General features: G+C 37.7%; 1 protein-coding gene across 2 annotated transcripts in view; it reads right to left on the bottom strand.

Annotated features, from left to right (window-relative positions):
- SULF1 (sulfatase 1) overlaps positions 1–10,834 on the bottom strand; it is a 93,671-nt gene extending 82,837 nt beyond the window's left edge. The window contains exons 1-2 of one of the 2 annotated variants that reach the window (XM_081950822.1): positions 10,817–10,834; positions 8,665–8,719 (exon numbers count right to left, since the gene is read on the bottom strand). The gene's annotated coding sequence lies outside the window, so the exon portion shown is untranslated. Of the gene's footprint in view, positions 1–8,664; positions 8,720–10,720; positions 10,784–10,816 lie in introns of those variants that run through there. The other variant, XM_081950821.1, reaches the window with a different exon arrangement.
- Positions 10,835–14,419: the final 3,585 nt, after the last annotated feature.

Genomic DNA, 14,419 nt, shown 5'->3' with positions numbered 1-14,419 from the left:
TGAACATGAAAATTATAAAAAAGCCAAGCTATTCCTTTTGAATCCAAGTATACTAAAGTGTTGGACCTGCAATACAGAAAGTTCTCAGGCCCAATTACATTTTTTCACTTTTCCTATGAACTTATTAGGCATATTACAGATAGTCCTTGATGTACCACCATTTATTTAGTGACCATTCAAAGTTATAATTGCACTGAAAAAAGTGACATGGAAATTGTTCAGACTTATAGCCTTTGCAGCCTTCCTCATAGTCACATGATCAAAATTCAGAGGCTTAGCAACTGGTTCATATTTATGACTGTTACATAGTCCCCGAGCCATGTGATTACCTTTTTCTACCTTCTGGCAAGCAAAATTAATGGGGAAGTCAGATTCACTTAACAGCTATGTTGCAATTTAACAACTGCACTGATTCACTTAACAACTGTGGCAAGAAAAGTTAGGAAATGAGACAAAACTCACGTAACTATCTAACTTAGGAACATAAATTTTGGGCTTAATTGTGGTTATATATTGGCCTCAGTCCACAATTACTCCGCAATTGTTTCTGACTCCATCAAGCATGGCTGTTGTTATCTGGAGAGAAATGAAGGATATTCTTTTTCACTAAGATCATTAATTTATCTAGCCTTGTACTGTTGATAGTAATTGACAGCAGCTCTATAGTTTCAGGCAGAACTTTTCCCCACCCTTAGATTGGGACTTACTACAAGCAACTTACTGAAGCCCAGCTCTTAAGATACTACAACTTGATAATGCAGGTTGTACTAATGGAGGTTGCATTAATTCAAAATACTTTGAACTAATCCAAAATTTGTAGTCTACTTAAACTTTTGAGCCAAAAGTTTCGCTTGGATTTTTATTGTAACAATAGATAAATACAAGGAACTGGCCATCATATTATTTTCATAAAAGTTCATCTTCCATAATATGTGCAGTTCTATCAGAGTATGACAGATTGGCTTTCAGTTGCATGCTAACAGAAAAAGAAATAAATGCTATTGCAAATATTCTTGTGGGTTTCCATAAGTTTCTTCTGAAATTGAAAGCATGCATTAAACCAACTTTCCTCAGTGTGGATTCATTTAGATCAATTAAAACTTCCACTTTTATGTTAACCCAATAATAGTGGAACATTTGAAATATATTTCTTGAGGTCTAAACAGTAAGAAACTAATTTATTCAATGACAGTAGTAGCCTTAAGCCAATGTCTTAATAACCACTTGTTATTTAACATTGAAGGAGTGGCTTGATGTAATTAGATACATGTACAAGAATCTTAATTTAATTAACTACAGCACCAATATTTCTCCAAGTAGCTTCGGCTTTTTTTTTTAGCATTGTTTAACTACTAGAAGCTTTTCACTTGAAGAGGTAAAACCAATTGTGCATCCTAGTGAGATCATAGAGCATCCTACAATTACAAAGTGCATGGAAAGTTTGGCCTAACCAGAATAAATAAATTTATTAAAATAACTAAGAAAGCACCAACTTTGGCCACCCAAGATGAGGATGCCTTAAGACAGCCTTTCCCAAGTTAGTGCCTTCCAGATGTTTTCTCATATCCCCAATGACCATTGCAATTTTGTGTCCATCCTTAACCATATGATTTTTCTCCACCAACTAGTATGAATAAAATATAGCAATACACAAAATTGGTACTGTGATTTCATAGGGTGCCAGAACATTTTAACATCAAATGAAAGTTACTTCACAATATTCCCTAGGAAAATTATTTTGCTTACCTTGTCTGTTGTTTGATCATACTGCAGATATAACACAATTTGAAATATAAATTGGGAGAGGTTTCGCCACAAAACGAATAACAACTGTAGAAAAGGTATTTTCCTCTGAAGAGCAAGAGAAAAGAATACATTCCTCCCAACTGTCTTGGTCCTTTAATTGCCACATTTCTCAAGGTGGATCTTTTGCATTTTTTCCCTTTGCTATATGCCTACTTTGTCCCTCCTTATTACAGGAAAGTGGGTCTCAATTTGTGAGCCACCTCAACTCCATGACACAAAAAAAGAAAGCTCCATGTCAATTCTTCTGTTTTAGCAGGCCAGTTAATTTTAACCAAAATGTTTTTTCTCCATGCTGGATACCTCTTTGAAGAGCTGCTTCATCAAAGTTTTAACAGAAGCAAAGCACCTTTTCAAATCTTCACATAGACTAATTAATGAATGCACAGCTGTATGATTATATCTTGGCAATTGCTTTCCATAATAATTGGAATGGAGAATTTACATTTATAATGAATTTGGGACTGAGTAATCTTCAATACTCTGGGCAACTGAAAAAGGTGTTACACTATCAAGAAAACCTGGACCTTTCTGTAGCATTTCTCTTGTTTTGCTTTTTGCTTTTTACATTAAAATGTGCTAAATTCAATTCTGTTATTGTAAAAAAATATTTGAAGATCTCAGAAGAATCCAAACTTTATTTTTCTTTGTTCAAGTTTATATTTGAGGAAATATTACACCCCTTTTTATGACCCTGTAATCCCTGATTATTAACTGGGATATTAACTTAAGAAAAGAAATGGTTAATAGTTTGCTTGTTTGTTTCTTTAAAACCCTTACCTTTAGGATTAAAAAAAAGTATTTGTTAATGTGAAATACCTATTTTGGGGTTATTGATAAGATATTAGATTTGCACCTGTAGACTTTCTTCTTTAGGAATAATGCAAAATTATTAATCAATCTATCTATCTATCTATCTATCTATCTATCTATCTATCTATCTATCTATCTATCATCTATCTATCTATCTATCTATCCATCTATCTATCTATCTATCATCTATCTATCTATCTATCTATCATCTATCTATCTATCTATCTATCTATCTATGATATATCTATCTATCATCTATCTATCTATCTATCTATCTATCTATCTATCTATCTATCTATCATCTATCTATCTATCTATATGGCTATGTGTATGTGTTCCAGCATAACTCTGGAACACCTCGAGCAATTTCAACCAAACCTGGTACATAGATGACTTACTCTCTGGAAACAAATACTGTGGGGGGTAAGACACCCCTAAAACCCCTTGTGGGGTGTTCTGTTAAGATACAGCCTGTAGTGGCTTCTACTGTACTGCCGTAAAATGGCTTCTACTGTGCAGCGCAGTAGCGTTGCCATGGTAATGGCTTCACAGTACTCCACAAGGGGGCTCCCTCTGGTAAGGAGGAAAATCCAACATTAGAAATTACATTTGGTCCCAACATTTTCTCCCTATAAATAAATACCCGGGCAACCCGGGTTATCAACTAGTAATACGTAAGAATAATCTCATGTATTAGGACATTCAGTAGTTAATATCACAGAGTTGCTGTGGATAAGATATCCTTCTTAGTGATTCAGTAGCACAGAGAAGATGAGCGACTCTTCCATTAGAGATTTGGAGAGGATACTAATAAGTACAACTGGTAAGCATTAACAGATTTATTCCCACATGGTACATACTATAGATCTGGCTGTCTGACAGGGTTCATACCTCAAAGGATATCACAGATCAGACTTACTATGCTGGTCTATTATTTTCATTCTGTTTCTGTTCTTTCACCTGTGCACTCCAATTATGGGGTCATTATATGCAGTAGAAAGAGAAACATTTCCATTCAATTGTCTTGCCGTCTTATAGGAAATCATGCAAACTAGGCAAACAGAAACTAAATAAGTCTGCTGTATGAATATATCTCAGTGACTCCAAAATTTGGAGCCAATCTTGACATCCCATTTTTTTTGGAGGAAATATTCCACGAGGATCTAATATTTTGCAGCAGCAAAGTGCTTTAAGTTACTTTATCCACAATGTGTAGCCATATAGTATATAAATCTACTATATAGTAATATTATTTTGTGTCCTAAGTTCTGAAACTGAAAATAATGCTCTTTAGCAAAGTTGAAGAAAGCTTAACTGGCACACAGAAAGTCGATACATTTTTAGTAAGCTCAGAAACATGCTGTTCCTCCAGAAATTATAAAAGTTATTTAAAAATTGTAAAATTATAACCAGCACATCAATCCACCAATATATTACTTGCAGACTCTCCAGAAAATGTCGCATTTCACATGCTTTGGTATTATATTAAACCACCCAGCTTCTACAATTAAATTATTCTAAAACTGTATATGGAAATGTTATATCACAAGAATAAGATGAACTTCTAATGATATTATAAATGTATGAAGTGAGTTTTATTTGATAAAAGCTGTAATAGTACTATTTCTGTATGAGCTGTCTCTAGTTAGATGAACATTTATAGCAAGATTAGGCAACTTGATATTAATTAGATGCATTGGATTACAATTCGAATAATCCAAAACTATTGACCAGTATAACTAAATTTATAGGAACTGTATCCTAAAATGTCTGTAAGATATGACAGTGCTTCTTGAACAGTCATTAAATAGGCAACACCTTAAAAGCAAAATGTTCTTTAGTGAATTATTAGACACTAAATTCAACACTTCAGACAGAGTGATAATTAATAGAAATATACATTTCACATATCTTCATTAACTGCTTTCAGTACTATATGAATATCCTACTGCATATTAGGCAAGGAGAGTTTTTACAGTTTAAATCAATCAAACTGTGGTGCACGTCAACTGATTCCAATGAGACCTATTTCCAAGTAAATGTGCACAATGTTAGGGCAGGTAATATGCACCTCACTGTATCATTAGTTGTGACCCTACCATAGCCCAACTTTATCCTTTATTTATTTATTAAATGTATATGCCGCTCATCTCACTCTGAAAAGTGATTTATAAACCAAGCTAGCATGAAGAGTATTGGAAAGCACCCAGCCTGGCACAGAAGAAGGATCAAGCACAAAGTTATCGTGGAGCGATACAACTACAAAAGGTCTAGGATTCTCTCACACACACAAACACACACACACACACACACACACACACACACACACACGTTCCTGGAAGCCTTATCTAATTGTTCTCAAGAGGCTGCCAGATCAGGGAAATTCCTGTATTATAAGCAGAACATAATAAAATAATTAGCTTGAACTCTGCAAGTGTGGGTCAGGTGGTTCATGTCTACAAGTAGGCCATAAATGTGGTTTACAATTCTTAATTGGTAACGCTTAGCTGGACATTTTTAATAAATCTCGATCTCATAGAAACATACTAAAGAAAAGAAAAGAAAAGGGATTTCTATTTCCTCACACAAAATAAGAAAGGATCATGTCGGGTCCAACCTCCCTGCTATTTTCAGACATCCAAATTAAAGTTCCTTGAAAGTTGTCAGCATTTGCTGGAATGTATCTCCAATGAATCACCTCATTTATCATTGATAAATGGAAAAACTACTGTTGAATTACTTTTACTCTTAGGAAGCACTTATAAAACACGGTGGTTTCTTGTTAGTAGGCAGAGTATTGTAAAAGAAGTTACTGTTGAGATAGGAAGTATTAATGCTTTTACCAATAAAAACAGTTTCTCAATACAATCAATTTATAATAAAGGGTTGTGAACTGATTTTGTACCGTAATTAAAGGAAAGGAGGGGGAAATGCAGGTGACTGCTTAACAACAGTAAGCTTATTTAAAATCATGCTCACAAGGAATAGGCCAGATATTGGATCCAAATCTCAAAACATCTCATTCATGCGGGTTTAAGCTTAAATCAATTTCAACTATTGAAGTATAACATTAGTGAAATGTTTTCAACAAAGCCTTTTTCAGCAATCATGCCCATGTAGTTGTGTGTGTGTGTGTGAGAGAGAGAGAGAGAGAGAGAGAGACAGAGAGAGACAGAGAAACATACACAGAGAGAGAGAGAGAGAGCATAAATGCTTGACAATTTTAAGTGTTGCTATTCTAATATAGGTGGAAAAAGCTAGTCTGTACATTACTGCTGTTATATTTTCATCCACTGCGACAAGAGGATTAAACAGCACATTATTAACAAAGGTCAGCAAATGCAGGTATTTTGACCTACCTTGAATACCAATACTACCCTATCTTCTTGGATTCCTTTAACCTGCTTATAGCATTTTGACTAAACATCAGAGATGATGACATTGCTTCTACGCTAGTCAGAGAACAAAGCTAGCTCTTACAGAATAGTATGCAGTAAATCCAAGGATAAATCCTTAGATATCAAGAAGTCATCCTTTTATTTTCCAAACCATGAGAAATCAGAACAAATAATCCAGTTTAATATGGTAATAATATAACAGGATCCAGTATCGTACAAGCAGACTTGCATGAGCATGATGGATTTTTAATCTGCCTAACACTTCACATTGTCAAAATCTATTCTAGAAAGATGAAAGACTATCTGCAGATTCTGAGAGCAGATGGGAGCTGAAATCAACTTGCCTAGTTTTATTAGTAAAAGCACATAACTGGACAACAACCAACACATCCATTTACCACCCAGTAATAACATAAGAAAGCAAAATCTGCCTAGACAATTATTTGATTGTGACTATGCAAGTTTCAAAACATTGATAATAATGTCTTTAAAATCCTTTGTAATAGAAGACTTAGAACAGTATTTGAAAAAGATTCAAAAATCATTATTCCCACGGTTGACTAACTTCCTTTGAGAGTTTTGGTTTATAATTCCTTCCATATTTTAAAATACTAAGCCCCTACATTTCAATGTATTTCATGATCTCTTTTCATTGATTCCTGCTCTGAGTGAAAACCATCATTTGATATAATTATTCTCCCAATATTTGCTGCTATTTCAAAGGAGCTAGTAATTTCTTTTCAAGTTTTCTGGGGCAGACACTTGGCAAGATGAGGTGACATGTCTGCATCACTAGTTCAGCACATTTAAAAAATGTTTTAAAAGTACATATATTTGTATAGATTATTCAGCAATTACATAGGGCATCGGCTAATAGAAAGCTCAAATCACAAAAGTATCAAGCAACATATGATGAGTAGAGCACTCTCATCTACCTTGACAGTGAAGTGCCAAAAGGAGAAATGCCAAGTAATAAACTAATACACAATTACGTGAATGTACATCAAAGTAAAGTACCTTGTTCCTCAAAGAAGTTACTGCATTTGCCATTTGCCTGACATTAAGGTGGGAGAGGAAGGGGAGGACAAATAAGCTGGGTTAAAGCAACTACTACTATTTGGTTCAATTAAATTATATTTCTGAATATAATCATGTGTGTGTGTGTGTGCGCGCGCGCATGCACGCTAGACTATAAATCCTAAGCAAGCATATAAAAAGCACATCAAAGATTGTTTTATTTCAATTCAACTCTTCCCAGACACGCCTGTGATCACTCATATCCCATCATTCATATCCCATCACTCCTTAGCCCAAGAAACTTGTCTTCATAGGACCAGTGTCAGCTATTTCTATTTAGTGTTGAGGAGGAAAGAAAACCTCATAAAGTTTGGATAACTTTTACTTTTCATAGCCAGATGGCTATTATTTGATTAAGTATAAAGCTTCCTATTAACCTAGGGGGAAAAAAACAGCTCAGTAGTCATGCCAATATTTTGGCATCTCCAGATAGAAGTAGGAAAAAATCCACTCTAAAACATGCCAACACTGAGTCTGTGCCTCCAATATACTATGCCATGGTTTATTAAGTAAACCACTATTGGTCAGGGTTACACCACAGTTCAACCAACATGTTTGGCCACAAACTACATTTTGTCTGAGCAGGTTATGTAAACCCAGCCAGTATAAGGCAATTTCCTGTATTCTTAACTCATCTACCGTAAAACCATTTAATAGGTTTACCAGTGTTTTGACACTTTTCTTCTTCAAATTTGGCAGATTAGCCATTCAGCATAAAAGCTTTTGACTCATCTGGTATATTTTTTATTTTGAAAAGGATCATGCTTCAAAACAGAGAAAAAGAAATTGAAATTGGAAGGTCTTTTTGCATAACTGGCAGCTTTGCCAGCCACAAGTGGTTCTCTCTAGCATTTGAGAATATTTTTCCTTATTCTTCAATGTAGTATTGCAGCATCTTTTAAGCTCTCTGAATAGTTTTACAGCTGTTAAGTTACTAATGGGAACTTCATGTGTTTGTGCCCAGTATAAGTGCTGTCAGGAAGGAACCAAATGTCAACCAGAGGTATGCAGCAGTAGCCATAAATATTCCTTTGAACATTTACCATCTGGAACCCTAGATTACAGCTTGACAAAGAGCTGAACTAGCTTAAGGGCATTTCCCCTCCCCCCTCTTTTAAAGACGCCCCATCAGGTCAATGATGTAAAAACATGGTTTCACATCTAATTTCTTCTACCGTGTCTTATCCAACACCCAGTTTTGGGGGAATTTGCAAAGAATATTATAAGGCTGCAACGATTGGCACATTTAGCATCAGATGAAATCCCATCACTTATACTGCTTAGATTTGCATACTCTGTTATGCCATGATGGGTTTTTCTAAGTTTGAACTTTATGCATTGTGCCAACCTTGCTACCACATGATGAACTGTAAGGTGTGGGTTCTGTCTTAAATTTTGTTTGCACAATATGCTAGCCTTTAGTTAACTATGACTGATGAATTAACAGCAGAAGACAGTGACTCATAATTAGCAGTCATGTTTTAGCCTAGTGTTCTGTGTAACCCAAACAAACACTTTTTTTCAACAGAATGTTTTTTAAAAAACACTTTAGCACATGCAGTAAAAGACTTACCTTTGAAATATATGACACAAGGTCAGGTTATAAACTTCAGATGTCTGGAATTCAGCTAGAAAACAAGAAGCAGTTACACTGCATCAGTGAACAAACTTCAGGCTGGTAATCTTAACATTCCTGCCCTTGTTTTAACAGTATGGTTATCAAATTCTAAATTTTCACCAAATTTAGGCTGTTTGGAAACAACTTACTTAATGTTTCTGTATATTTCTCATGGATGCCATACATTTACACATTCTTCTTGTCAGTGTTAGTATCTAGGAAAGTTTACATCACATCTTTGAGCGGAATGGAAAAGTAACTATTTCATTTTAGTCATTTAACGCAACTAATTAGCAATTTCTGATACAAACACAGGCACATACTTCTGGAGGAGTTGTTTTTGAGGATATTTTCTTCCAATGGCATGCATCAAAAATGAAAGCCAACAAATATATTTGGAAGGGGAGGCTGATATATCAAGTTTCACCTTCAAGCTGCTGTACAGATTCTTTGATGTTTGGTCAAATGCCATAATCATAGAACATTCAACAGACTCATATCCCATAATCTAGCTGCCTAAATAATTTTTCAGAAAGTACACAAATGTTAGCATTTCATGCCCAGGAAATTCAAGCTACAAAGGCAGAGAGAGGTGATGTGCTTTCTTCTGTACTCTCGGGAAAATGCAGGAATTATATACATTCATCTTTTGGGGAAATTATCATATAGCAACACATTAATAGGTACATTGACTTTTGCATTATCTACGTGAATACCTATCCTAATTCTAACCTGTCCAATTAGCATCCTGAGAATTCTACTTAAGCTCCCTTCACCTCTTGCCTTCTCTGCAACTGCCTGTTTAATGATATATTAGAACACCTTAAGAGAAACCATTGCATCACAAGAAATCTAGTGGAAGTTCAGGTAACCATGCCCAGTAAGGGTTTCTGCTTCTTCTTTAATCGTCACATTTAAAAAAACTTTCAAGTTTAATTAACACTTCAGCTAAATTGCTTAGAATCTATAAATACAGCTAGGTTTTAATGACCGTGCTACTTCATTTGCAACCACTGGTAAAACTTTCACAGACCTTTATATTAATTACATCCCACTGCTGTGTAGCAGCTGCCTGGGAAACTTCTCCACACTGCGGGGCGGTTGCTGCCTTTAACCTCTCCTTCCCCTTACTGGAAAATCCACGAGGAAGCTCTGCCAAGACTCCGGCATCCCTTCCACCAGCCCAGCCCTCTTTTTTTTTTCTTATGGTGAAGGAAACACTCTTAGTATCCCCCAAAGTCAAAGAAGAAACGCGCGCTGCTCTATTGCCAATTTCAACAGCCTTTATAAATTACTCTCTCTCCAAAAAGGCCCTTTCTGTGGGATAATTCGTTTTAGAAAACTGCGTGCACGCAATCGGAAGACGTATCGCACCCCAGAAAAACCAGAGGCGAAGTGAACTCCCCCCCCCATCAGAAAGCTCAGAAAAGGAGAACGGGGGAAGGGGGGAAGCAGAGAGAGAGGAAGAGAGAGAAAAGAGAGAGAAACAGAAAGAGAGAGATGAGAGAAAAGAGTGAGAGGGATGAGAGAGACAGAGGAAAAACAGAGAGATGAAAAAGAGAGAGAGAGAAAAGAGGAAAAAGAGAGGAAAGAGAGAAGAGAGAGAGAGAGGAGAGAGAAATAGAGAGAGAGAGAAAGAAAAAATAGAAATATGAAAGAAAAAGAGAGAGAAGAGAGAGAGAGAGAGAGAGAGAGATCTCAACCGGGGAACGTGCGCACGCGGGAGACACGCGTCGTCCACTCCTGCCCGCGGGCGCGAGAGACTTCTCAATCGACACCTTCCCTGGCCTGACCTCGAGCCGCGTCGCGGAGCGCGTTTGGTCTGCGGGGACAGGCAGGCATCTCAGGCAGCCCAACCTCATCTGTTAGCTCCACAGCGGCGGCACTGAGGCGGCGTTTGACAAGTGGACCACGCGCGCGTCCCATTCAAACAGGAGAGGTGGGGGGGGAGTGGAAAGAGACACGGGGAGGAGGAGGAAGAAATGGGGGAACTCGCTCTGCGCCCCTTTACCTGCAGAGCCTCTGCTGCTGTGGGCGAGGGGAGGGGGCGGAAAGGCGCCCCGCTCTTCACCCCCTCACCCCCAAGCGACGGAAAACAAAAAGGCACCTTGGCTGATGAAGTTGGGAAGAGGAGACCACACAGCTCCGGGTCGGCAGCCCTCGGCTCCCCTAATCCCCACTCGAACGAGATGACACGCTAACCCCGACCATCTGTTGAAACACGTCCTCGACCCTCTCGGCGCGGCGCTGTGTCAAGACGCGGCTGCCCAATCGCCGGCGCTGGATGGCTCCGGAGGCCAGGCGGGGTGTGTGTGTGTAGAGGAGAGCGCGAGAGAAACAAAAACAGGCTGGCGATCGGAGCGCGCCCTCCGCCAAGTAACCTGAGAGTCGCCGCAAGAAAAAGGCGGCTGTTAAAAAGAAAGTGGGCGGGTTTGGAGGGGGGAAAGTAGAGGGGAGGGGAAGCCGCCTCCCGCTGCCGGGGCGGTCGGTGGGGTGGAGGGGGGGGGGATGCGGACGGCGGTGACGCGGTGTGGCGTCTCCCCAGTTCTTGCATTCCCCGAAGATCCGCCGCGTTCGCTGCGCGAGAGAAAGAGCGCGCGAAATCCTCAGCGGCCGTGGGGATGTGCGGAAAGTCCATTGAGAAAGCGACGGAGCAGGGGGGGGGGGCGGGTCAGGGAAAACGTTCCCTCTGTGGGAGGAAATGAAGAACTGGAGGAAAAGCTTATCCCGCTGCTCTTTTGCGCCAACCTGGGATATTAGCATTGCAAAGTCCTAATCCGGCCGCTTTCCCTGCTTGACCGCGGGCGATGCGTCCTGATTCTTCCAGGAGGAAAGGGGGAGAATCAAGTTGGCTCCCTGCCCCGTATACAGGTGTAAATTCAACGCGATGCGCTCCCAACGTCAATCCGCCCAGGACTGATTTCTGCAGTTCCATTCCTTTTTCGCAGAATAAGCGTTACTGAAGTCAAAAGGGCTTGTTTTAGGGATCAGTTTACACAGCATTGCTCCGTGTACTCATTGTACCAACAAGGGGCTTTATCTGGGGCGGTGGGGGTCACCCAGTCGTAACCCTGGTACTTATTTAAAATTAAGCAAACCATGTATGTCAGTTTGCTGTAGTGGTTAAGGCTAGAAATGGGAAGAAAAGCTACCTGTGTAATTTTGGGCCCATACAATTGAAATAACATTCCAGGAAAATTACTGTTGCAAACTCTTGTGTGGGACTGCAGTCTGTGATATTTATGTGTAAAGTAGATCTAATCATCCTAATAAAATGTACATTATAAAATATGTAAACCAATAGGATCTTTTTGACATGCTTTCTAATACTGTAGCCCAATGTGGGGAGAATGGGGAGATTTTTTTTTTGAAAGGCTGTGGGTTTTTCTTACATTCCAAAGTGTCTTAACACTTGGGTTGAATCGGCATTTCACATGATGGTAACTGTTGAATTTCTTTGAACTGGAGAATTCTAAAAAGAGAACTATCATTAAAAATGTAAATCTAACTTGTACATGCTAATTGTTTTAGATGCTTTGTGCATATTTTTCCTAAAGTGGTTTGCTTGATTTGTAAAATCAATGTGTGTCAATGAAATATATTTTAGACTCACCAATACTGGTTCATAAAACACTGAGGAAAGTATGTTTTGTGCCAGATTAGTAAGTGACATGTAAATGGAAAAAATGAATACTTCCTGATTTCATTTGCTTTTATTTCTTCCCAGAAGTGATTATGTGACCTCTGCTTCAGCCTATTTAAAAGATCAGTGCTTTCACAAATGTTGTATAAACTAAAGCACAATCCCTAATCTTCTAAACTCAAATAAACAAAGAACTGGATAATATTTTTGAGAAAGGCAAGTGGCAAGTTCATAATAAAACTTTGTTGAGTAGTGCCAATTAATGCCAGTTAATGCTGAGACAAACTTTATTTCTTTTCCTGCTGTAATGTGGTCCATTTGGAAAGCTCTTAAGGCAGTTTTAAAACTAATTTCTTTTATATTTGCTTGAATATTCTAGTTTGTTTTATATTTGCATGCTCTTGAGTACCAAATGTAAGAACCTGTGAAATTGCAGATTTCAGTTTCACCTCTATCCTGTCAGTAACACTCCATCCAAAGCATGTTCTAACTGCTCAAGGGATATCTAAAATACTACAAATACTGCAAACAGCTTAAAAACTGGGTGTGAATTAAAGATTCAGACATGGAATGAGTTGTTATTTGCATAGTGAAATAATTAAGATACTACTACTAAACTTCAATAAAAGAAAAATTAAAGAAAAACAGAAAGGAAAAAAATACACAGAAATGCCTCCCAATATTTACAGCATTTATAATTCCAAATATATTTTAATCTCTGTCCCTAAGATTAAATCATGTTGCTGTTCCTGCTATAATCCAACTTAATTATAAAAAGCCATAAATCACAAATTCATTTTTACACAAAATCTCCAGAAGAGCCTTCCCATCACCAATAAATGTAGATGAGGTCTTTGGTCAAAGAAGTTAATCTATTCTAATTCCAAAGATCTTTTAAGCAGACTCTGATATCAAAGTCTGTTCATATATTCATGTTATGCACTTGAAGTCTACTGGATCTATTGAATAGAACAAGTAAAGAATCCAGCCAGCACATGCAGGCAAAAAGCAACACATTCTTGAAAGGTCGTAGCATTCCATACAAGTAAACTGGGTCAGAGGCAACCTGCATTTGCATATTATCTCCTAACTCCATGTTTTTTACAGATTTGGAAAGAGATTGTTATAACTGCTTTAGTTAAACAACCCACCATAAATGGTGAATGGAAAATGAAATCCTGACTAGGTCAGAATGACCTTACTCTGATCAGATTTGAAACAAAATAAATTACACATTCAGTAATAGGTCAAGGTAATTCTAAAGCACAAGCTCCATTGTTGGTAAATTCACTGTTGTATACTACCTTTCACTGATATTTTTCCCACACCTAATATGGACTTTTAACTTGGCAGACCATTTAATTCTATGATTTATGCTGTCAATACGACTATTTATATTGTATTGCCAAAATTTCTCTTTTTTCACAAGAGAAAAATACAAGCAAACTTGGGACTCTCCCTCCCCCCCCCCCAAACTTTGCTGAAATGTAAATAAATTCACTTGGGTAAGAAACTGGGATGAGGAATCACACAGCGACTGAGCATCTACTCTGCATGTAAATATTTATATTATGTTCAGATCCTCGTATTATTTTATTTTTGCTGCAGTCAGATTCTGAGCAGTTTGCAACATACATCAATACAAACTACACATATTTGTATAACAAAACCAAATAGTATAAGAAATCTTACATACATAGTAGCAGATTAATGTAACCTATAATGTTAGCTCATGTGACAAAGGCTTTCCCCAAAAAAGTTCATATTCCCAGAGAGAAGCAATTTCAAAGTGAAGGAATCCCTATCCTCACTTATTGATTGAGTGAGTTAAAACCATTAGTCTTGCAAACACAGTGCCAAGAGATGTAATGCTTTCATAGTTAAAAACAACACTTTGAAGTACACCTAGAAGCAAACAGTGTAGAGAGCCAATGCAGGGCCTGGTGCATGGATGTGTGCCAGTCAGCAGCCAGCTCTCAAATACTGGACCAAATGAAACTTCTGCATGAGTAGATATAGTTCATACCTTTTTTTAATGAAAATTATCAGTACTTTTGATCAGTGATG

The sequence above is a fragment of the Natrix helvetica genome (genome assembly GCF_964273705.1).
Source record: "Natrix helvetica genome assembly, chromosome: 4".
Taxonomy (NCBI): Eukaryota; Metazoa; Chordata; class Lepidosauria; order Squamata; family Natricidae; genus Natrix; species Natrix helvetica.
This window is presented reverse-complemented; position numbering and strand designations above follow the sequence as displayed.